Source organism: Sturnus vulgaris, chromosome 5, assembly GCF_052056855.1.
Source record: "Sturnus vulgaris isolate bStuVul1 chromosome 5, bStuVul1.hap1, whole genome shotgun sequence".
In the NCBI taxonomy this organism is placed as follows: Eukaryota; Metazoa; Chordata; class Aves; order Passeriformes; family Sturnidae; genus Sturnus; species Sturnus vulgaris.
In genome coordinates, this window is record NC_142247.1 from 38,182,645 (window position 1) to 38,195,013 (window position 12,369).

Below are 12,369 nucleotides of genomic sequence, written 5' to 3' on the forward strand. Positions count from 1 at the left end.
AAATGCAGTGTATTATTAATATTATTAGATGTTATGACTTATGTCCCAAAGGATCTCACCATGCTTTGTTAGCTGTGCACAAGAATCCCTTCATTACCATCCAAGTGCTTCTACCTCTGAAGCTTAACAATGCAGCTGTTTGTCAATAGACAGTAATTCTTTATAAACAATTACTGATCTTATATGAAGAATATTGTCTTCCATTAAAAATGTTTCACACCATTTCCAGTTCCTGAACAGCTCAATGCCAGGGAACTGTAACTGCATGCAGGACACCAGAATCTATAAAAATGTAATTTTAGTTAAAGGCATCTGCTTAGCTGGCATCCTTATTCAGCCTATCACCCAGCTTTCACTCACTTGAGCCACAGGAACAATCTCTCAAATCAAAGTAATGTGACTCTACCTTTCACAAAGTAGAAAATTAATGAAATTGACAGTCAGAATGGCATAAGGACCAATTAATTGATGCTCTCAACCAATTCAGGAATCTAATCCAAAATCCTCTAGAGAAAAGAGACCTTATATAGGCTGAAGAAATGAAGATATGCTGGCAAAAACTTTCCTTTTCTCTCTTGTTTGTCTGCAGCTTGAGACAAGGTGCATAGCACAGAGGTAGTTTTACAACATCAACACATATTTATGCTTTCTAAAAATGCCTGCAACAGTCAAAACACCTTTCCCTTTTCCCTAGTTGAAACTTCAGCTTGCTTTTAAATTTTGAGTCAGAATAACAGTGTGATAGGAACTTGATTCACTTTCTACATGGAATGAGATTGAGCCAATGTGAAATTTTCTATTATTAAAAAGCCCCTGCTGACTTTGATGCCTATGCTGTGGAAAATACTTGTTCTGTTAACTTTGATGCAGTCATTAATGTGTTTCTTGAACAGATATTCCTCAGGTTTCTATACTCAAATTCATACACTGAACCCAGATATTCTCAGCCTGTTCGATCTCCTCAGTTTAACCCTCAAACAGGGTCAGGACAAAGTGTCATAAAATTTATAGTTCAATAAAAATTGGCAGAGTTCTTCAGTACTCAAACGTCTGCTACTGAGTCGCACCTTGGCTGAATTGCCCTTTTCATTTTCTCAGAACCAGGGTCTTTTGGGTTTTTTGTGATAAAGTATGAAAGTCCATTCAAAACTGAACATTCTTGAAGTTGCAGAAGGATGGGAATAATACAAACCCAATCCAAATAAAGTCAGACAATCTTACAGGCTTGAAAAAAAATAAACCTATAAAACTTGTTTCAACTACAAAAAGAGACAGCTTGCCAGCTTTGGCAAAGCTTTGTGTATTTACCAGTGAGAATCTTGGCCAGCAAGTACTGATGTACCAGCGTCTCTAAGGGAAATATTTTGTTCTTATTTAGAACACACAACTTAGTGATACTGTGATACAAATACCAGTGAATGTTATTTTGTGCAAATATTAGAAGGAGTAGACTGAGAAAGAGAAAATAGTTACAAATTACTAACATGAGGTTGTCTCCATTCTTTAAGCACTTTCCTTAGGCCAATTTGCAAGCACTCTCTTAAAAAAACAAATGGCTTCCTCAGCCAAATGTAGATTCCAGGAATCACTGTCTGCTGTAGTTTTATGCTATAACACATTCATGCTGCTACTACGCAATACTGAACTAAATGTACCACTTGAACAGGGAAAGGATGGAAACAAAAAGAAAGATACACCTCAAATACAAAATATAATACTCAAAGTAAAATTATAACCAAAATAAAAATTTTATTCACCCCAATAAGGGTTAATCAGTCAACCATAAGTGGAAGTATAGAAACAGTGCTTACCGTGAGCAGTCCTGTGCATTTCTGAACAACAGGACAAGTATAACTGAGACCATCTTTGAAGCATATTCAACTGTTGACCATAGTCTCATCACAGTGATGTTTAAAATATGTATGAAAGCAAGTCTAGCTCTTTCAGGTAATAATTCAAATACATGCCAATCAGACATAAAAAGACATCTGACAATAAATTACACCATAATTGCTATGTGATATGCCTACATTTTAGGTAAAAAGCAAATAGAGCCAGCATACATTACTTCTAAGGCCTTTGAGACATATTCAGCTATTCCATGGCAAGAAAGTGCTCCCCACATACAGCCCTTACCCATGAAAAGTAGGACTGAAGAAGGTGTTATTATGCTGGGTTAGCCAAGGTAGTTGCCATTATTCAAGTATAGACAACAGTAAAAATTACGAAGGAAATCTAAAATACTTCAATACAAACGGAAAACAGCATTTCATCACGATCTCATTTAATAGAACACATTATCAATATTAGTTGATAGTAGAGCAAATTGTTTCAAATTGGAAAGCCACCTAAATTCTTGCTCTTAAATTAACTAAATTATAACCGCATTTATGTCTGTTAGAATAGCGCCAGATTTTTTCAATCTTCTGTTGCAAGCTAAAAGGTAACAATGTCAGAATCTCATGATACACCCCTTTTACTACTTTACTAGAAATTAAGTAATGACACGGAGTTAAAATATTTGCATTTCTTAACCTAGAACAAAAATATAAGAAAAAAACCAAAATCTATTGATCTTTCATAGTTAATATCAAAATGGCATTTGAAGTGCATTGTTTTAATGGTTACATGCAAATCTAAGAGATATGGGAAATGTTCTTTCAATAAGCTTGTGCATATCACCATAACCATAAAGAAATCATTTTTTAAATAGTTTTGTTTACTAGTGTGAAAGCAGGATGTTTTTGTGAATGTCAGTGATAACATTTCTGCCTCTTAAGTCTCAAATTATGTCACATGAGATGGAATTTATCTGTCTTAATGTTTAATAGAAAAGTCTAAATTTGTGCCAGTCACCTTAGGTTGCTTTTATTGCGAGTGACAAGAAACAGGCATCTCTAAAGCAGGAATTGTCTCATCTAAAGACAGAAATAAAAAGAGGCTATGTGAATCCTCCCCTGGAAGTCTCCATCTCTCTTGACTGACTAAAGAAACCTATGGTGACCAGCTCAGATTTATACCACCTATAGTTTTAGATGGCTAACACCACGGGAAATTAATCCCATTCTTGACACCCTTCTCAAATAGCATTTGGGAAAAGTAAGCATAAAATGCAGAAAACCAGAATTACCAACAAGTGTAAGAATCAAAATACACTGTCCCAGAAAAAAATTAAAAAAAAAAAAAACAAGACCCTTTTGTGAAAATAGCAGGGGATCTGTAAATTTGAAATGTCATACAGCGTTTGATCTCCAAGCCAGGACAGACTCAGTCATTTCTAGAAGATTAAGAATATACAGGGAATATTTTCAGAATATGCTGACAAAGTAATATGTCTCTTCTGTACACGAGTAAGCAGCAATTTTCAAAAGCTTATAATTCAGTGCAATAAGGACAGACATTCAGAGGCATGGCAAAAGACACATAACCCATTAAAGCTTCCCTTTCAAATTCCAAGGCCTGGCTCAAAAGCAAAGAAGAGGTCATAGGCCTTTGTTTTAGACCTTTTTTTTTTCATTTTCAGGAATGATATACCCATCTCACAGTAACTTTTGCAAAGCCACTCAGGCTATAGCAAAACCGTAGGCAGAAAATGTCTGACAAATTAATCAAAGTTAAAATTCAAGAAAGCTGACATTTGAAGAGAGAGTCTCCCTTGCTCCTAAGTATTTCAAAACACAAGGAAGCCCCTCAGTCACACATTCACAGGAGATAGAAGGCTTTGTTGTGAAGTCACACTGTACATTTGGCCAGTTTTATATGTTTACATTGGCATCCTCTCTAACTATGGACTGTCTCAGAATCCCAGAATGGTCATTTGCAAGTAACTGAAAACAGAACTTTTAATGAAATCTTTGGTCACTTTATAGGTCTCATTGATCTCTAAAAAAACTTTAGGAACACAGCTACTTCACCTGGAAGAGTTTCATCTTTTTTTTCTTTTTTTTGCTGAGCACAAAATTATACTAAAAATACATCTTTCTTGCTATGGATCAAGTGAAAAAGACACTATTTTTAAACATCTAAAATCCCCATAATATGACTGTTCACATCACGTGAAACCTGGTACTAATTCAAAGCTAAAAGATAATTTCACAGACTTCAATGTGATTTTCATAGTTACAATCACAAGTCTTTAAATATAATTTAGCACATTTTAGAAAGCTTGCAAATTCTGCCATGTCTCATTTTTGCCAAAGCTTAAGTAAAATACTAAACTGAATAACTAAATACTTCAAAATAGAAAAATTTAAACCAAAAATTATTGTCATAAAATAAAATAGCAGAATGTTTCTGATTTTGCTTACCTATAAATATCCCCAAAATCATAGACTAGCTAAGATTAGAAGAGACCTCAGAAGCTCATTGAATCTAAACCTGATCAAGGAGGGTCAGATGCAGCAGGCTCCTTGTCCATTTGAGTTTTGAGTATCTCCATGGATGGGGATTCTACAATTTCTTTGGGCAAGCCTCTCCAGTGTTTGACCATCCTCAAGGAAGTTTTTCATACTATGTTTCAATGGAAATATAATTTAATAATCTGTATGCAGCTTGTACCCACTGCCTGTCATCCTGTCACCAGGTGTCAATGAAAGAAGTCTAGCTCTCATCCAGTGTTTACTGTGAGAAGGAAATGTTACTTAGTATTTCACTGTTCATGAGACAGGGATTTTATGCCTAAATTAGCCCAACCACTAACCATTTGATATCACCCAACCCACACGTCATGTTTGGCACTATACAAAATTAGGCTAGCATCTTCAGAATTGAGAAATTATATATTTATATACGAATTATACGGTATCATGCCTGCACTATAAATCACGACATGACACCCGCTTACTTGATAGCCACTTATGACTATTTACTGGTTTTGGAGACCTAAATTTTAATTTAAAGGGACACAAAAGACAGCACTATCACAGTATGAAGTGCACAACAAAACAATAGGTCCCCATTAGGTAATAAGAAAGGGCCTCACATATTTTTTTAACTCTTATAAATGGCAAAGCACTAAAAATATCTATAAGGTCTGAGACTATTTCTCACCAAGGAATTTAAGCAGCAGAAACTAGCACAGCTGCCATCATGTGCTCCTGCACACTTTTGGCTGCTAATTCCCACTCACATCACCCTTTGTACCAGTGACAGCCCTTGGACTGCCATATGGGAGAAGGCTGGGATAAACCCAAATGAAAACAAAACCAAACAAATAAATGGCTATTTTCAGTCTGATCCATTCTCCAAATTTATGAACAGCTACACGTGCTGAGTGAGGGAGAATGACAATAAGGGGAGGAGAAAAGAAGCTGGCACTGCATCTTACACAGATGTGCCAGGTTAAAGTGTTCATTGAACATTTAGGCTAAAGCTAAGCAGTCAACACAAGCTATTCAGCAAGTAATACTGCATTCCTTAGGCACTGCTTTCAGAATGAGATGGATTGGCCTCTGGAGATGCCTGCTCCTCTCCTAAGGGTAAGCAGAATCTAGAAGGACTGAGATACAGCTGCCTAGTTTCTGTATATCTAAATTAACCAGTATCTAGATGAGTAGAAAATGGTAGAAAAATAGGTTTTTGATTCTTACAGCACTTCATTCCCATTGACAATTGCCATTTGGAAAAAGTAATTGCAGCATAGCTTACCACCACACTAACATCAAAAGGGTATGTATTTTCTGCATGGTCAGCAATTTCTTTTCCTAAACCATATTTTACATACATAAGCAATACATTTCACTGTTAGGGTACTGTACTATTCCCACAGGGCATATAAATCCACAGTAGAAACATAGCCACAGTTCAGTTATAAATCACTTACATTTCTTCAGAGTCACTTTGTCACTTTGCTGTGCTGTGGGAAGGTCTTTTCCTTTTTGCTCAAACTGGTCCTCCTTCCAAAAGTGTGTGTCACATCTATGGCAGATAAGGACAAAAGGTCCTTAACTTTCACTTGAAGTTATCTAAGGGTAAAAAGGGAGAGGAACACAGTAAGTGCAAGCTTCTATATTGTGTTTTATTGCAAGGTATTACAATCGTTTTTTTAAAACACACTTCAGTGTCATCCTTACGCATATGTATTGCACACCAAGGAAAAAATCTCACACGCTTCACATCTTCCTTTCTTTGTATGAGACATGAAGTAGTCACTGCTCCTAGACCAGTCACCTGCCTCATTTCTGGGATTCATAATAACAAGATTGCATTTCTTTGAAAAAGCAAGTATACAAGTTAAAAGATGATTTCACATTATTGATTACTTATTTTGTACCACAAAGACACTGTGAATACTTCTGGCTGAGATCAAGCAGAAAATCAAAATTTGTTGAGCACAGATTCACTATAAACCATCCTGCCTAGCCAGTATTGATAAAAAATTTAATCTGAATCTTCTGTTAAGCAAAACAGCTCTCTATTGCACTATATGTTACTGCTCAGAAAGTGAGACCTGGGGTTTACAACAGCTAGGTCTCATTAAAATTTCTTCATGAAAACTTAAAACTCATCACTCCATCAGAGTCAAATCTATAAATTAAATGTTTAAAAGTATTTAGAAAGTAATAAAGGACAAAATGTAACATGTCATTTGCCACTGTATTAATCCCTATCTTGAAAAGTCTCTCTTGTCCAGCATAGAACACAAAACAACAGAACTAATTAGCAAAGGTTCAGAAAAGAAAACATACATTAACAAAGGTTTAAAACAGTTTCTATATATGAAGAAGAATTCAGTATGCCACCAATATCCAGACTGGAAAAAAAGCTGACTTAAGGAAGGGCATGATAGAAAACAACAAATGTCTGAAGAAGATGGAAAGACTGCACAGACATTGTATGTTCCCTATCCTTTGAACTCAAGAACTACCTAATAAAAGCCAAGTTCAAAAGAAATTCTCCACAAATTGTGTGACAGAACTGTGAACTTCTTCCCAAGGATGCTGTTTGTGCAAGGAGGTTTTGTATGTCACGAGGAAGATGGAGGTATCTTCAGAAACTAGTCACCACTGGAGATAGATGACAGCCTAAATGAACCATTGGTCTGAACCAGGATGACCAGTCCTATCTCCTTGTATATTCACTTATCTTAGTGCTAATTCAACAAATTTTATATCCATTTTACACTGATCTATTTACCACTCACAGTAATGAGAATTGCTGCATTAGGTACACAGGGAGTCTAGTCTTAGGTGCATTTGATGTACAGGCTAGATCCTTTTGAACACCAAAGAGAAATCCCATGGTTCTCTATACTTTACTATATGCTTAATAAATTTGATTGATTTTTCGAAAATACCATCACCCATGAACAAAAAATAAAATCAAATGAGGTAGCAAAGTCTTACTCTCCCCAGTCCACAGTCCCAAAGCAGACAGGGCAGAGGGCTACAAAGCAAGGTTCTGCTTCTCAAGTTGTTCACTGGTCTCATGGGCTTGAGTCTAACTTCATCCATATGTTCCCACTCAGTTCAACACATATAAATGCAGGTCAGCATCTCCATTTCCCAAGTTTCAACTCAAAGTAAACCTCAAAAATCATATACTCTGTATTCCAATATCTTCTCTTTTGCTTTAATCTCTAGGATACAGCAGTGTTTCTGATTTATTTTGGGTAAGTGCAGATCAATTAAAATTCCTTCAGGGAAGCCTTCTGAACCAGCAGAAAGTGAATGACTGTCATCAGGAACAAACACTTTTTGCTGTCATGGACTGGCATGTCACACTTTTGAGCAAAAACTATGTTAATTAATTCTATCCATACCTACCAGGTGTACCAAAGGAATATAACCAGTCCTTTCTGCTCTCTTACTAGATACAGATCTTTGTGTCTGTGAGCCAAGTATCCCTATATGTAGAGCTGTGCATTGGCACATTATATGAAGAAGCAGCCTGTACTAACACAAAAAAACAGCAGGACAGAAATAACTCTGTTCAGACATCAGTATGCAACCAAAATCCCTTTTGCAAGATGCATGAATTAATACCTTCAAATATCACTCAAAAAACAGTCCTTTTCCAGTATATCTATATACATACTCTTTTTAGATCCTACAGTGAGGAATTTGTATAACTGACACTTTTTTTGGTCAGTTTCAAATATTGGATCAAAGTATGTTTACTGTTCAATCTATTCCCCCCTCTGAAAAAGAAGAGCCTGCTACAATGTTTGCTGTTCTATTTGCTTCTGCAGCTTAAATGGCTTCACTGAGGATGAAAGGAAATTCACCACACGGCATGCTGATGATCTAAGACTCATATACCACTGACCTATAGCAACATTTTAGGCTACCTCTCCCTTCTATTATTTGTCCAGCTTTTCTGTTTAGAATGTTAAGGGTAGGAATATAACCAGACAGCACAAAAGGTATTCAAGGTCTATTTGATATCCTTCACTTCAATAATAACTATAAATAAGAGCAAGCTGTACCAAACAAGAACCAAATGTTTTATCCCCTATACATGAGCAAAGACAAGCTTCTTGAAAAATGGCAAAATTTAGAGACATGGGTTTCAGGTATGCTAACAGAAGGTAAAATACTATTGCAGGATAAACCTACTGAAAACAATTTGATAGTAGCAATAACAATTCAGAATTATCATCACCACTACTTAAGAGAACAGGTGGTTACCTACTGGTTGTCAAATAAAAGCATTGATTTTTCCTCTTTTCACATGTGAGTTCAAGTTACCATCAACGAGTTTACAAAGCCTTCCCATGAATGTCATATTGACTGTCTCAAACAAATGCACATAAAGGGGGGGGAAGTTGATATGCAATTATATCACTTGCAAGCATTAGAAATCAACAGGAACCCCAAAAAATAATGTAACCTAAGAATTCTTTATTTTCAACCATTTGTTATATCATTTCACTTGAAGGTTAAATAAGCATTCATGCCTGCTTTAAAAATTTATTCCATATATTCCTTAATTCAATTATACCTGGTAGAAATCCACTTATATCAAAGATACATTAAGAAGTTTTTACATGAAGAATTTCTTAGATTATGTGTTTTATTATTTCTGAAACAGCACAGTGATACAAGTAATCTGCAATTTTAAAGACACAAATATATTTCAGAGTACACACATATTAATTTGGGATATTAAAACTATACTTGTGTGCAAGTTCACACCGTTCCCATAAATTACCTGAGACACAAAGTAAAAGCTATACATCATAACATGATCTAATTAGCATAACAGTTATAGGACTTTTTTGGCAATTCATAAATACACAGCTGCATTACAAAGCCATCCCAAATAAGAGCTGATAAAATACTTTATGTCTCAACTATTGCACATTCTTAGAGTTTGCTGAAAAAAATGCATAAGAGAAAAAAGTATTTGAGGACTATACAGGGAAGTTGCTTCATTCTTTTAGGATTAATATGATACAAAATTCCATTTTTGTAGACAAGCATCCAATTAATTTTACTTCCAATACCTATAGCCTATTCGGTGTAAGTAAGTAAGAAAACTAGAGTAGAATGTGGCCTGATATCATAGTATAGAAAATCAAGGACTGGGTTGGAGTTTTGATTTTGGTTTGGTTTAAGATTGAACAATATTTACTCTCATTTCTAATTGTATATATAGACTGCCTAATGCAGTACTACAACCCTGTGTCTTTAGAACCATGTTTATCTAAAAGCCTTTATCCAGAAATCTTATCTCAAAAAACATAAACTCACAAAAATAATTACTGCTTTGCTAATAAATGCCAAAAAATATTGTTAAGAAAGATGTATTCAAACAGTGGCAAAAGATATAAATATATCTGTACTGAAGTCTCTCCCAGCTGATCTGTAGTATCATTGTCCTAATCTAGAAATAAGACAATGAGTAAACAAGAGATCAACCATGATGTAAATAATTAAAGCAATAAAGGTGTTATACTCCAAACTTCTCTAAATATTGTGCTAATAAACTGAATTAAGCTGTTTGGTTTGTCTGCAATTTAAGAAACCTCATTTTGCTATGATCAAAAAAAACCCCAACGCTTCAGAAAACATCAAGGTGGCAGTACTTCTCCTACATAATAAAAAAAAAAGAAAGGTAGGACAAATTATCTGTCTACAGGGAAAAGGGTCTTTCTACTATGGATCAGTACCATGAAGATAATCAAAAATCTTTCTTATGTTCTTATAGAGAACTCCTGCAGGATCTGAAAAGACATGCTAAAATTTGCAGTATTTTAAAATCTATTCCTCTCTATCAGTTGTATACCAAATTTTTCAATCTTCTGGATTTCGATTATCATAACGGAAAATCATTAGGGAAATATTCCTCATTTCTCTTGCAGATGTAGTCAATACTTATTTAAAATACATTGACCAGAAATACAACTTTAAACTGAATTGCAAAAGTATAAAATGGCATGAAAACAAAAGAATTATGTTTAAATAATTCCGTCCATGGCTACCTGTCTACCATCTCAAAGGAAATTCTATATACGAGATGGATGAGAGAAGACACTGGCTGAGTAGCTCTACCAGGCAATCCACCAACCAAGATATAATGCTGGATTTGGGACAAACACATAATACTTGGTAAACTAGTGTTAAACTATAATCCAAACTTGGGAAGGTTCAATAGATAGTTTATAGTTTATTTATATAGTACTTCTTGTGGCAAATATGTCTGGGAATATTTTACTTCAGTCATCACCAGTGGGAAAAGTGCCACCTCCTTTCCCCCATATTCCTTCCAGCTCTATCTGCCCTTCTCTTTCTAACATTAGGCTGTCATTCAGCACAGGGACATGAAGCAGGAGCTGAGGAAATAAATGTTGAGCAGTTCAGAATGATTCCAGACAAGGAGCATCACACACAATTCAGCTCATCAGGGTTATGCAATCGACACCAACACCAATGTGATGGTAACAGGAATTCAAGTTTGGTTTTTAATCCACCTCATTGCTAACTAGTTTGGATCCCTATCATTTGAGAGAAGATTGCTCATTAATGTCCAGTACTGTCACGGCACTGCAGCACTCTTGTATTACTGGCAGGGGTGTAAAAGGTTTCTGCAGAGACAGAGATGTGAGTAATTCCATAAAATTCCATTTGGCTTTTTTCCCCTCTATTTCTCCTTTTTCTCTTTGTTTTCTCTCCCCGCTATCCCTTTTGCTGAAAACACTGTCCCCCTATGCAGCTCTGTGAGGAACACAGCACATGCAGGGAGCCAGCAGGGACAGGAAGACAAGAGGTGAGCATTCAGTGACAGCCGGGATCCCTCCTTGTCACCTTGGGCAACGCCAGAACGCAGGATGGGCTTAGGCAGGATGGAGGGAGAGTCAGCGATGCTGAAGCCAAAAGTACAAGGGCATGAGGTTTTAAAATCAGATTATGGGTGATGAAACTCTGGAGACCGTGGCAGGCCAGACAACAGAAGCATATGTTTATTTGAGAGGATGATTTAGACTGTTATGCAGAAAAAGGTATTAACTAAAAATGTGAACACGTGCTTGATCTCATGGACCTATTGTTTCCGGGTGCTGTAAATAGGATTACATCCTTAGGATATCTTTGAATTCAAAATTTTACTTCTGAAATTTGGCAAATTGGGATGTAAATAAATGTTCATTTACACTGGAGTTTTCTAGGAGTGTTAGATTTATTTTATTGAATGGTATATATTTCTCTCACAAAGCAGTGCAAATCACTTTTTTGAATAACTGCTATTTGTACCGTCTACTTCATTTCACCTTTACAGAATGTAGAGTGGTTTGGAGGTAAAGGTAAAATTTCCAGAGAATGCAGCAGCACAATGACTTAAACCACTCTAATCTGGAGCCAAAGCAGCCCTTCTGTAGCTCCACCTGCAAACTCTCACTCCTCCCTTGTGCTGAATTTAAAACAGTCCTGCAAAACAAATGAACAACTTTTGACCAAAACACGGTCATGCTTGCTAGAGCAAGAGAGCAGTGAGATCACACAATTGTGATGTGGCATGGCTCGCTCTGCTGTGGAAGCTCAGCCTACATGTCTCAGAGTGTAGACTGATGAACATTTTTTCCAGTGGCAGAGGCAGGACCAGTATCACCTCACCCTTCCCAGCACTGGCCACTGAGCTGTGCCAGGGGAAGCATGCATGGAGCCATATCATCAGCAATACTGAGAAACTAACCTAGATTAAAAGTAAACTGGCTAAACAAAAGCTGCTTTCAAAATCATGGGGTCCAGCAGACCGAGAGAACACTGTATGAACATTTTTAGAGGTATGGCAATGAGAAGGAACCAAAGAATGCTTAAGCCAGTCCTACAACTAAAGAAGTATTTACCACTCCATGATCTGATTAGCCTAGGGAGTCCATAGTCAAAAGCTATCAGATATCACTGCAGCCTAGCAAGCACCCTCATCCCAGCT

General features: G+C 36.3%; 1 protein-coding gene across 10 annotated transcripts in view; it reads right to left on the bottom strand.

Moving 5' to 3' along the window:
- Nucleotides 1-12,369, bottom strand: part of FOXP2 (forkhead box P2) — a 394,712-nt gene that overhangs the window by 329,250 nt on the left and 53,093 nt on the right. For all 10 annotated transcript variants that reach the window (XM_088165468.1, XM_088165467.1, XM_088165466.1 and 7 more), the window contains exon 2: nt 5,822-5,963. The gene's annotated coding sequence lies outside the window, so the exon portion shown is untranslated. The remainder of the gene's footprint in view (nt 1-5,821; nt 5,964-12,369) is intronic.